The following is a 12,333-nucleotide window of genomic DNA, read 5'->3' on the forward strand; positions in this document are numbered from 1 at the left end:
AGAAACCGCTCAAGGATTTCACTATGAGGCCAATGGTGAATTTAAAACAGTTACAGAGTTTAATAGCTGTGGTAGGAGAAAACTGAGGATGGATTAACAACATTGTAGTTACTCCACAATACTAACCTAAATGACAGAGTGAAAACAAGGAAGCCTTTACAGAATAAAAAATTCCAAAACATGCATCCTGTTTGCAACAAGGCACTAAAGTAACCAACTTTTTGTCCTGAATACAAAGTGTTATGTTTGGGCCAAATCCAATACAACACATTACTGAGTACCACTCTCCATATTTTCAAGCATAGTGGTGGCTGCATCATGTTATGGTTATGCTTGTAATCGTTAAGGACTGGGGAGTCTCTCAGAAAAAAAATGGAATGGAGCTAAGCATAGGCGAAAACTTGATGCAGTCCGCTTTCCACCAGACACTGGTAGATGAATTCACCTTTCAGCAGGACAGTAGCCTAAAACACAAGGCCACATCTACACTGGAGTTGCTTACCAAGAGGAGAGTGAATATTCCTGAGTTGCCAAGTTACAGTTTTGACTTAAATCTACTTTAAAATCTATGGAAAATGGTTGTCTAACAATGATCAACAACCAATTTGACAGAGCTAGAAAAATGTTGAAAAGAATAATGGGCACATGTTGCACATTCCAGGTGTGGAAAGCTGTTAGAGACTTACCCAGAAAGACTCACAGCTTTAATTGCTGCCCAAGGTGATTCTATAAAGTATTGACTCAGGGGTATGAATACTTAAGCAAATTAGATATTTCTGTATTTCATTTTCAATGTTTGCAAATTGTTCTACAATAATGTTTTTACTTTGACATTATGGGGTATTGTGTGTAGATTGTTTATTTTTATTTTTTATTATACATTTTGAATTCAGGCTGTAACACAACAAAAAGTCAGAATACTTTCTGAAGGCACTGTATTTAAAAACAAAAAAACTAAACATTTCAAGTGTTCAATCAATTTTATTTGTGGAGTGCCTTTGTTACAACTATGAAACAGAAAGCATATGTGTTGGAATCAAATCAAATTAAATGTTATTTGTCACATATGCCAAATACAACAGGTGTAGACCTTACAGTGAATTGCTTACTTACAAGCCCTTAACCAACAATGCAGTTTTAAAAGAATACCAAAAAAATCACAAAAAAAGCAATATAAAATAATACGAAATAAAAGTAACAAATAATTAAAGAGTAGCAATAAAAATAACAATAGCAAGGCTATATACAGGGGGTACTGGTACCGAGTCAATGTGCGGGGGCACCGGTTAGTCAAGGTAATTGAGGAAATATGTACATGTAGGTAGAGTTATTAAAGTGAATATGCATAGATAATAAACAGAGAGTAGCAGCAGCGTAAAAAAAAGGGCAAGAAGCGTGGTCAAATGATGAAAACATCAGTAGCCTAAACAGCATTATAACCGCCAAGTGGCATTGATAAATAGTGAAAGTCAGCACAAAAGCAATAATGGCATTATAATGAATAGAAGTGTTGATACGAAAGCAGTCAAAAATAGTTGTCAGCTCATGCATTAGTTGGATTTCATTTAGCGGTTATCACTTGTCCTATCAGTTAACACAAATCTTACTAACTTTCACTTGCTTGTCACACACTGACATACCTTTGTTTGGTTGTAGTGCATAATAGTCTCCGGTTCTCTCTTTGTGTTCCCTTCATCTTGTCATTCTTCAGCACCGTTGTGGTGTACAACGGCTGTTCAGGTGTCTTATTTTGCGGAGAGGGAAGGAGCTCCCGTCTCACTTTGTTCATGGTGCCAGCCAGGCTTGTTTTTTTTGCAAGCAACTTGTTCACCAAAGACAGTAAAGTGAAGACATTTTCCATGGTGACATTTCTCCCCTTGCCAAAGTAAGGTTCCACAAGCCTCATCACCACATTCTTCAACACTCACTCACCTGTTGCCCAATGTGGATATTTTCCCAGATATTGAAAGCCGTTCAGCATGTACAATTACGCACACGCTCACTGTGTAGCCTACTCCATATAGGCCAGAGTACATTGATAAGACTGTTTGGATTCAGTGGACTGATATAGGGTACATAACGGCAGGTAGCTTAGTGGTTAAGAGCGTTGTGCCAGTAACCGAAAGGTCGCTGGTTCTAATCCCCGAGCCGACTAGGTGAAAAATCTGTTGATGTGCCTTTGAGCAAGGCACTTAACCCTAATTGCTCCTGTAAGTTGCTCTGGATAAGAGCGTCTGCTAAATGTAAAAAAACAAAACATAACATTTTGAGATTATAATTAGAACAGATCAATACAATAGAATGGTCCGCCCTGTCCTTCATTCACAATGGGTGATTACATAATTATGTATCGTTTGCTTCCCTCTGTTGGAGCAAAATGGTTTTGTTATAGTCTAATGCTGTGTAAATGCTTGAGTTGAATAATACTATTCAACTGGTAATTTTCACAGCTGTCCAGTAACCTCTTAACATACTGCACAGAGTAGTGATTTATTACTGGCTCATTATCTTTAGGGCACTAAAAGCCTAGCCAGGTGGATATCTAGTTCCCTCAGTTTAGGCTTTAAAGATCTGATCACTTCTATCTTAGACAGGCTGTGAGAACTGGTTAAAACCTGTTCTGGTTTGTACTTTTCTTCTAAGGAAGTGAAGCTAATTACCCCTTATTTATTTTGTAAGCTTACCTCCCCCTATTAGGGGTAAACAGCTCTTTGTGTAGATGTAGTATATAAATACTTTTGTGACTTGTGAATAATCAAGTTCCTTCCCGGTATATCCGGAGAGTTAACTTACTTGCAATTGGGAGGATTTATAGAAAGGGTCTTCTGGGTGGGGCACGACCAATGGGTGGGTTTCCCTGTGGGGCCTGCTTTTTGTTTTACATCCATGGGCTTAACACAAAAGATAACAATTACATTTTAGAAAAACAATAGCAACACTAGCTATTCTCTCTTGGAATTTGAAAGGACTAAACTGTCCTATTAAATGTCCCAGCTGTCTTGATATTTTAGCGATATAGGAATGCTTCAAGAAACACACCTGCTCCAAAAGGACACATAGAATAGAGAACCATTTCTACAAACTGGCTGCTTTTTCATCAGCCCCAAATAAAACTGAGTGTAATCATAATGATACATTAGAAACTCAAAATCACCATCCTTGGTAAAGGCGAAGGCCAAGAAGGCAGAATCACTTTCCTTAAATGTATCCATAATTAAAAGAAAATTAGAGTATGCTCGAAAGTAATATGATCCTATGGGGGGGGGGGGGGGGGGCTGTGGCTGTGGGCTTTAGTTATGTTAATTGGGACTATAAATTAGAGTGAATTAGGTTTGTGTGGGTGTTGTCTGTGAATGATGTCTGTTTATATAATATGATGTAATTTCAGGTAGAACCTGACCCGGGAGTCGTGACTTATGACCACAGCTGTAAAATCTTTGATTAGGGACTGATTTCTATAGAAGGGTACTTGTACTTACAAGAAGATTATGTTACACATATCAACGTATGTATCATGTAAAATATTATTAGGTTACATTTGTAAGATCATTGAACATAACTCTGACAACAGTTTTCAATAAGTTAAATTGGTGATGGAAAATGTCTGATGTTCAAAGACAATAATCATTACATGTGCAATCCATCAAATTGTGGTCAGTGAAACTTATGTTACGAACTCAGTCCTGCAAGTCAACAATTGACAGGTCTTAATTCTACATGGCTCCCTGTTAACCAGTAAGTGACAACAGAGGTGGGGTGAAAGTTAGAGAGGAATCAGTATAGGGGAGGTTGGGGTACTTTTTTAAACTGTCTTTTTACTCACGGGATACAGTGGATCACCCCCAGAAGCCTTTGCAAGGGTTAAATCTGCATAAACATAGTTGATTAACTGTTACCTAAAGACAAGACAGGCCCTCTCCAGACCCCTTTGTACATATACAATTAGGCTATTCTGTTTAACCCTCATACTACCGACTGGGTTCATTTTGAAACAAGAGGCATAAGGTTGGTTTATTCAATTCTTCAAATGTTTCATGACTTTCCCAATCAACTTGTTCTTAACTAATATACATAACTGTTTAGTGTATCAATAAGGACAACAACAAAAAAATCTAGTCCTTTGAGGTAATTTTGACCCAAGCCAAAAACACCTATTTCACCAATAGTAACTTCATAAATAGGACCTTTACATGAATCTTGGTTTAACTGGAGACATAATAAGTTATCTATAACGCCAGAGGTGGAGGGGGACCATTATACGTTATTTTGACGAGATAGACAGTTATCTGCAGAGATATACAATGAGGGAAAAAAAGTATTTGATCCCCTGCTGATTTTGTACGTTTGCCCACTGACAAAGAACTGATCAGTCTATAATTTTAATGGTAGGTTTACTTGAACAGTGAGAGACAGATTAACAACAAAAAATATATATAAATTGATTTGCATTTTAATGAGGGAAATAAGTATTTGACACCCTCTCAATTAGAAAGATTTCTGGCACCCAGGTGTCTTTTATGCAGGTAACGAGCTGAGATTAGGAGCACACTCTTAAAGGGAGTGCTCCTAATCTCAGTTTGTTACCTGTATAAAAGACATGTGTCCACAGAAGCAATCAATCAATCAGATTCCAAACTCTCCACCATGGCCAAGACAAAAGAGCTCTCCAAGGATGTCAGGGACAAGATTGTAGACCTACACAAGGCTGGAATGGACTACAAGACCATCGCCAAGCAGCTTGGTGAGAAGGTGACAACAATGGAAGAAACAAAATACCTGTCAATCTCCCTCGGCCTGGGGCTCCATGCAAGATCTCACCTGGTGGAGTTGCAATGATCATGAGAACGATGAGGAATCAGCCCAGAACTACATGGGAGGATCTTGTCAATGATCTCAAGGCAGCTGGGTCCATAGTCACCAAGAAAACAATTGGTAACACACTACGCCGTGAAGGACTGAAATCCTGCAGTGCCCGCAATGTCCCCCTGCTCAAGAAAGCACATATACAGGCCCGTCTGAAGTTTGCCAATGAACATCTGAATGATTCAGAGGAGAACTGGGTGAAAGTGTTGTGGTCAGATGAGACCAAAATGGAGCTCTTTGGCATCAACTCAACTCGCCGTGTTTGGAGGAGGAGGAATGCTGCCTATGACCCCAAGAACACCATCCCCACCGTCAAACATGGAGGTGGAAACATTATGCATTGGGGGTGTTTTTCTGCTAAGGGGACAGGACAACTTCACCGCATCAAAGGGACGATGGACAGGGCCATGTACCATCAAATCTTGGGTGAGAACCTCCTTCCCTCAGCCAGGGCATTGAAAATGGGTCGTGGATGGGTTTTCCAGCATGACAATGACCCAAAACACACGGCCAAGGCAACAAAGGAGTGGCTCAAGAAGAAGCACATTAAGGTCCTGGAGTGGCCTAGCCAGTCTCCAGACCTTAATCCCATAGAAAATCTGTGGAGGGAGCTGAAGGTTCGAGTTGCCAAACGTCAGCCTCGAAACCTTAATGACTTGGAGAAGATCTGCAAAGAGGAGTGGGACAAAATCCCTCCTGAGATGTGTGCAAACCTGGTGGCCAACTACAAGAAACGTCTGACCTCTGTGATTGCCAACAAGGGTTTTGCCACCAAGTACTAAGTCATGTTTTGCAGAGGGGTCAAATACATATTTCCCTCATTAAAATGCAAATCAATTCATAACATTTTTGACATGCGTTTTTCTGGATTTTTTTGTTGTTATTCTGTCTCTCACTGTTCAAATAAACCTACCATTAAAATTATAGACTGATCATGTCTTTGTCAGTGGGCAAACGTACAAAATCAGCAGGGGATCAAATACTTTTTTCCCTCACTATACTAATGTGGATTGTACTTTGGACAAAAGCTGCACAATATTTAAGGGAATATGAACAGTAATTTTGCTAACAGCCAATTTTTTATATTTTTTATTTCAGATAACGTTATTTACATGTTTAATGATGTTTGGGTAAGAATTAATTAGAGATATTGCTACGATTGTTGCTTTTCCGAATAGTTTCTTCTTGGGGTTGAAATTACCCCTTACACTTCAGTGTTGTGATGCAAAAATTCTAGCAAAATGTATAGCGCATAGAATTAAAAAGGTATTGTCGGACATTATTCATTCTAATCAGACAGGTTTTTTACATGGAAGATACATTGGAGATAATATAAGGCAAGTACTGGAAACCATAGAACACTATGGAAAATCTGGGAAACCAGGCCTGCTATTCATAGCAGACTTCGAAAAGGCATTTGATAAAGTACGACTGGGGTTTATATATAAATGCCTGGAGCATTTCAATTTTGGAGAATTTCTTATAAAATGGGTCAAAATCATGTATAGTAATTCTAGGTGTAAAATAGTAAATAATGGCTATTTCTCCGAAAGTTTCAAGGGGTTGTCCACTATCGACATATCTATTTATTATGGCCATCGAGATGTTAGCTATTAAAATCAGATCCAACAATAATATCAAGGGATTAGAAATCCAGGGCTTAAAAAGAAAGATGTCATTGTACGCTGATGATTCATGTTTTCTTTTAAATCCACAACTTGAATCCCTCCACAGCCTCATAGAGGATCTAGATACATTTTCTAACCTCTCTGGATTACAACCAAATTATGATAAATGTACTATATTACGTATTGGATCACTAAAAAATACTATTTTTACATTACCATGTAGTTTAAAAATAAAATGGTCTGATGGTGATGTGGATATACTCGGAATACATATCCCAAATGAAATAAATGATCTCACTCCAAAAAATTTTTTATAGCAAGTTAGCAAAAATAGATAAGATATTCTTACTACCATGGAAAGGTAAATACCTGTCAATTTGTGGAAAAATCACCCTGATTAACTCTTTAGTATTATCCCAGTTTACCTATTTGCTTATGGTTTTGCCAACGCCTAGCGAATAGTTAAAAAAAAATTATATGAGAAAAAAACTCTCCATTTTATTTGGAACGTGTCACGATCCTTGAGAGACGGGTCAGATCAAGGTGCAGCGTGGTATGCGTACATGTTTATTAATACGAATAAACTTGACAAACTTGACAAAATAACAAAACAACGAACCGTGAAGCTCAAACAGTGGCTACAACACAAGCCAAACGCGAGTCAAGATCCCACAACTAAAGTAGGCAACCAGGCTACCTAAGTATGATCCCCAATAAGAGACAACGAGCGACAGCTGCCTCTGATTGGGAATCACACCCGGCCAAACATAGAAATACAAATACTAGAATCCAACATAGAAATACAATAACATAGATCTCAAATTGAACTCACACCCTGACCCAACCAACAAGAGTTCTCTAGGTCAGGGCGTGACATTACACCCCCCCAAAGGTGCGTACTCCGGCCGCACCAACCTGATTCATTAGGGGAGGGTCCAGGTGGGCATTCAGCCTCGGAGGCGGATCCGGCTCCGGGCGTGACAACCTCTCCCTCTTTGCCTCCCCGTTGCGCCCCTGGTCTGGTCTGGAACTCGGCGCGATGCTTCCCCTCTCCTTCCTTCCACGATGCACCAAGCCCTGTCTGGACCCTGGTGTGGGAGACCCCGAACCTGAAGAGGGGCTGACGTCTGGGCCTGGATCGGCAATCCTCCCGCGATGCACCACGCCCTGTCTGCACCCTGGTTTGGGAGGCCCCAACCCTGGAGAGGGGCTGACTTCTGGGTCTGAAGTGGAGCTGCTGACCGGAGCTGAACTGTACCCCGGTAGAGCGGACTACTCTGGCTCCGGAGTGGATCTGCTGACCGGAGCTGGACTGGGCACCGGTGGAGCGGACTGCTCTGGCTCTGGAGTGGATCCGCTGACAGGAGCTGGACTGGGCACCGGTGTAACGGACTACTCTGGCTCCGGAGTGGATCCGCTGACCGGAGCTGGACTGGGCACCGGTTGAGTGGACTGCCCTGGCTCCGGAATAGAACCGCTGACCGGAGCTGGACTGGGCACCGGTGGAGCGGAATACTCTGGCTCCGGAGTGGAGCCGCTGACCGGAGCAGGACTGGGCACTGGAGGAGCAGACTGCTCTGGCTCCGGAGTGGAACCGCTGACCGGAGCTGGACTGGGCACCGGTGGAGTGGACTACTCTGGCTCCGGAGTGGAGCCGCTGACCGGCGCTGGACTTGGCAATGGTGGAGCGGACTGCTCTGGCTCCGGAGTGGAGCCACTGACTGGAGCTGGACTGGGAACACGCACCACTGGTCTGGTGCGAGGAGCAGGCACGGGTCGTGCCGGACTGGATACACGCACCACTGGTTTGGTGCAGGGAGCAGGTAAGGGGCGTACCGGGCTGGCGACACGCACCACTGGTTTGGTGCGGGGAGCAGGTACGGGCCGCACTGGACTGGATACACGCAGCACTGGTTTGGTGCGAGGAGCAGGCACGGGCCGTGCCGGACTGGATACACGCACCACTGGTTTGGTGCGTGGAGCAAGCACGGGCCGTACCGGACTGGATACACGCACCACTGGTTTGATGCGAGGAGCAGGCACGGGGCGTACCAGGCTGGTGACAGGCACCACTGGTTTGGTGCGAGGAGCTGGCACAGGCCGTACCGGGCTGTGGAGGCGCACTGGAGATCTGGAGCTTAGAGCTGGCACAACCCGTCCTGGCTGGATGCCCACTTTCGCACGACACATGCGGGGCGCTGGCACAGGACGCACTGGGCTGTGAACGTGCACTGGCGACACAATGTGTAGGACTGGTGCAGGATATACTGGACCGTGGAGGCGCACTGGAGACCAGGAGCGTTGAGCCGGCACAACCCGTCCTGGCTAGATGCCCACTTTCGCACGACACGTGCGGGGCGCTGGCACAGGATGCACTGGGCTGTGAATGCGCACTGGCGACAAATTGCGTATCTCTGCATACCTAGGTTCCTCAATGAACACACGCTCATTTTGTTGCCTGACCAGCTCCTCTCTCCGTGCCTCCACTACTTCCTTCTCCCTACGGGCCTCCTGCAGCGCCTCCTCTTTAAGGGAGCTCTCCTGCTCTATTCTCTCCATCAGCCCCCGTAATGTGGTGGCCTCCTCTCTTAAACTGTCGATCCGCAGGTCTTGGAGGACCTCTAAAATAGCGGCCTCCTCCTCTACAGTCAGCCCTTTCACGGCCTCCTGCTGCTTCGTCGACCACCCCGTGTGCCCCAAAATTTTTCTTTATTGGGGCTGCTTTTTTTTATTGACCGAGTCCTTTTGGGTCGCCGTTTCTCCTCTCCTGCCTGGGCTTCCTCCTTCGCCCAGGGTCCTCTACCAGCCAATATCTCCTCCCAAGTCCAAAATGTCTTTCCCACCTTTGTCCAGGGTGTCTGCTGCTCCTGGGCACGCTGCTTGGTCCTTATTTGGTGGGATCTTCTGTCACGATCGTTGAGAGACGGGTCAGACCAAGGTGCAGCGTGGTATGCGTACATGTTTATTAATACGAATAAACACTTGACAAAATAACAAAACAACGAACCGTGAAGCTCAAACAGTGGCTACAACAAAACAAGCCAAACGCGAGTCAAGATCCCACAACTAAGGTAGGCAACCAGGCTATCTAAGTATGATCCCCAATCAGAGACAACGAGCGACAGCTGCCTCTGATTGGGAATCACACCCGGCCAAATATAGAAATACAAATACTAGAATCCAACATAGAAATACAATAACATAGATCTCAAACTGAACTCACACCCTGACCCAACCAACAAGAGTCCTCTAGGTCAGGGCATGACAGAACGGCAAGCCAGACAAAATTAAACGGGCCTATTTATATAATTTATATAATATTAAAGCATTAGACCTATCACTAAAAGCTTCAGTCATACAAAAATTATACTTAAATCCGAACTGATTCTCTAGCAAACTAGTAAGATTGTCTCACCCAATGTTCAAGAAGGGACTTTTTCCCTTTATTCAGATTACAACCCCTCACTTTCAGGTATTTGAAAAGGAAATAATCTCCCAAATATCACTATTTCTAAAACAAGCCATAGAACGTTGGTTGCAATTTCAATTTAATCCTCCAGAAATGACAGAACAAATATTGCAACAAATATTGTGGTTAAACTCAAATATACTAATTGATAAAAAAACGTTATTTTTTTAGAAAATGTTTAAAAAAGGTATAACCTTCGTAAATGATATTATCGGTAGGAATGGTGGAGTTGTCACACATGCAGCTAACAAAAACATATGGAAATGTCTGCTCTACCCAAAATTACAACCAAATAATTGCAGCATTACCGCAAAAATGGAAGAGGAAAGTGGAAGGAGGAAAAAGTAAGGAACTTGTCTGTCGGCCTTGCATTAAAGAACATAATTGGTTAAAGAAAATTGTGATAAATAAAAAAACTATACCAGTTTCATTTAAGGACCAAAAGATTGACAGCCGTCCCATATAGATTGCAAAATAGTTGGGAAGAGGTTTTTGACGTACCGATTCCATGGCATAGTGTATATGAACTGATACGCAAAACGATGGCGGATTCAAAACTTATAATTTTTCAATTTAAATTATTATATAAAATTATTGCTACCAATAGAATGTTATTTGTATGGGGGATACAATCTTCCCAGCTCTGCAGATTTGGCTGTGAAGAGACAGAATCATTAGATCATTTGTTTTGGTACTGTCCATTTGTAGCTTGTTTCTGGACACAGGTCCAGGAATGGCTGAAGAATTGCAATATTTGCATGGAGCTGACCCTGCAGATAGCACTACTGGGTGATCTGAAAAGTCAATCAATCAATAATATATTAATACTTTTAGCAAAGATGTTTATTTTCAATTCACAAACTGTAAAAACAATGAGAATAGAAAGGTTCAGAACTTTTGTAAAACATCACAGTACAGTTGAAAAATATATGGCAAATAGAAATCCAATATGGATGGTGTTAAGAGATAGATGGGAGGTGTTGAATGGAGCTGAAGGACGGGACTAATAACAACAACTAATAACAACAAGATAACTAGTGTAAGACATGCTGTGTCCATAATAAGTATATAAGTTATATATTGTGAGCTTTTGTGAAAGAGGACAGTTAGAAAGATATGGCAAATAGAAGCATACCAGATGGACATCATGAAAATGATCGGAGGAAGTTCAGGAGTAAAAACAAACAAAATATAATTATTGACTGTGTCCGTAAAATGTATATAGTATGTATAAGCATGAAGTAGAGGCCTAAGCATTGTTGTTCACTGGTTTACTCCAATTAGGGAAGGGATGGTGGGGTTGGAAAGTAATAAAGGGAAATATATATATATTTTAAAGGATATGTATGTATATATATATATATATATATATATATGCGAGAAAAAAACAAAAAACATGGGGGATTGGAAGTGATGCAGAAAATTACATTGATGGAAGTTACAATCTATCTGCAATATTAAAGCTGATCTACCCCCCACCCCCCCCCCCCCCCCCCCCAAAAAAAAAAAAAAGATTTAAGTTGATATTTTGCTACGACTGTTGCTTTTCCAAATAGTTTCTTCTTGATAATCCATGCATGTAAAATATGTTGGTAGTATGATCAATTTTCAATCAATTTTATTTTATATAGCCCTTCTTACATCAGCTAATATCTCGAAGTGCTGTACAGAAACCCAGCCTAAAACCCCAAACAGCTAGTAATGCAGGTGTATGAGAGTTCATTTTATTTGTACATTGTGAAAATCAGTTTTATAATTTTTGTATTTAAGTTGTATATTACCTTGTTAATGTACTACTACCAAATCACAAGTAGATTTGGAATAAACCCCAAAACGTATTTTTTTAAAACATCTTTCTAGTCAGCTAAGTCATTGAGAATAACAATAGACATTGAGAATAACAGTTTTTGAAGGTACTGTAATGGTAAAGAGTGAAGGGTCATGAATGTCAAAGATTTGTGAACAGGTGGGGGAATTTGAAATAGGTGGGATTAACATTATATTTGGTAATAACTTTTTGGAAACCACTGTATACACTATATGGATTGTAAAACCTGTCCAGACATTGAGAACCATTATATCAAGGAGTTGTAAGCAGTGCATGACACGAGCCTTCTGTAACCTCTCTGCCAATAGCAGCTAGTTTTCCCCCTCCCCACTCAGACAACTCCCAGGCAGTCCCAACAAAATTCTTGCTAGAGAAATTGCTCTTTGATAAGAAGCCATTTGTTTATTTTTAACCATTTTAATTTAAAACAATATAGAAAAGTACTTAATTGTTATCCAAAAATGATTTCATATTGAGATTTTTAAAAACAGGTGCGATGGACCTTTTAATATTTTTAAAATAACAAGGTTTCAACATCTGAACAA

The sequence above is a fragment of the Coregonus lavaretus genome (assembly GCF_964263955.1).
Source record: "Coregonus lavaretus genome assembly, chromosome: 17".
Taxonomy (NCBI): domain Eukaryota; kingdom Metazoa; phylum Chordata; class Actinopteri; order Salmoniformes; family Salmonidae; genus Coregonus; species Coregonus lavaretus.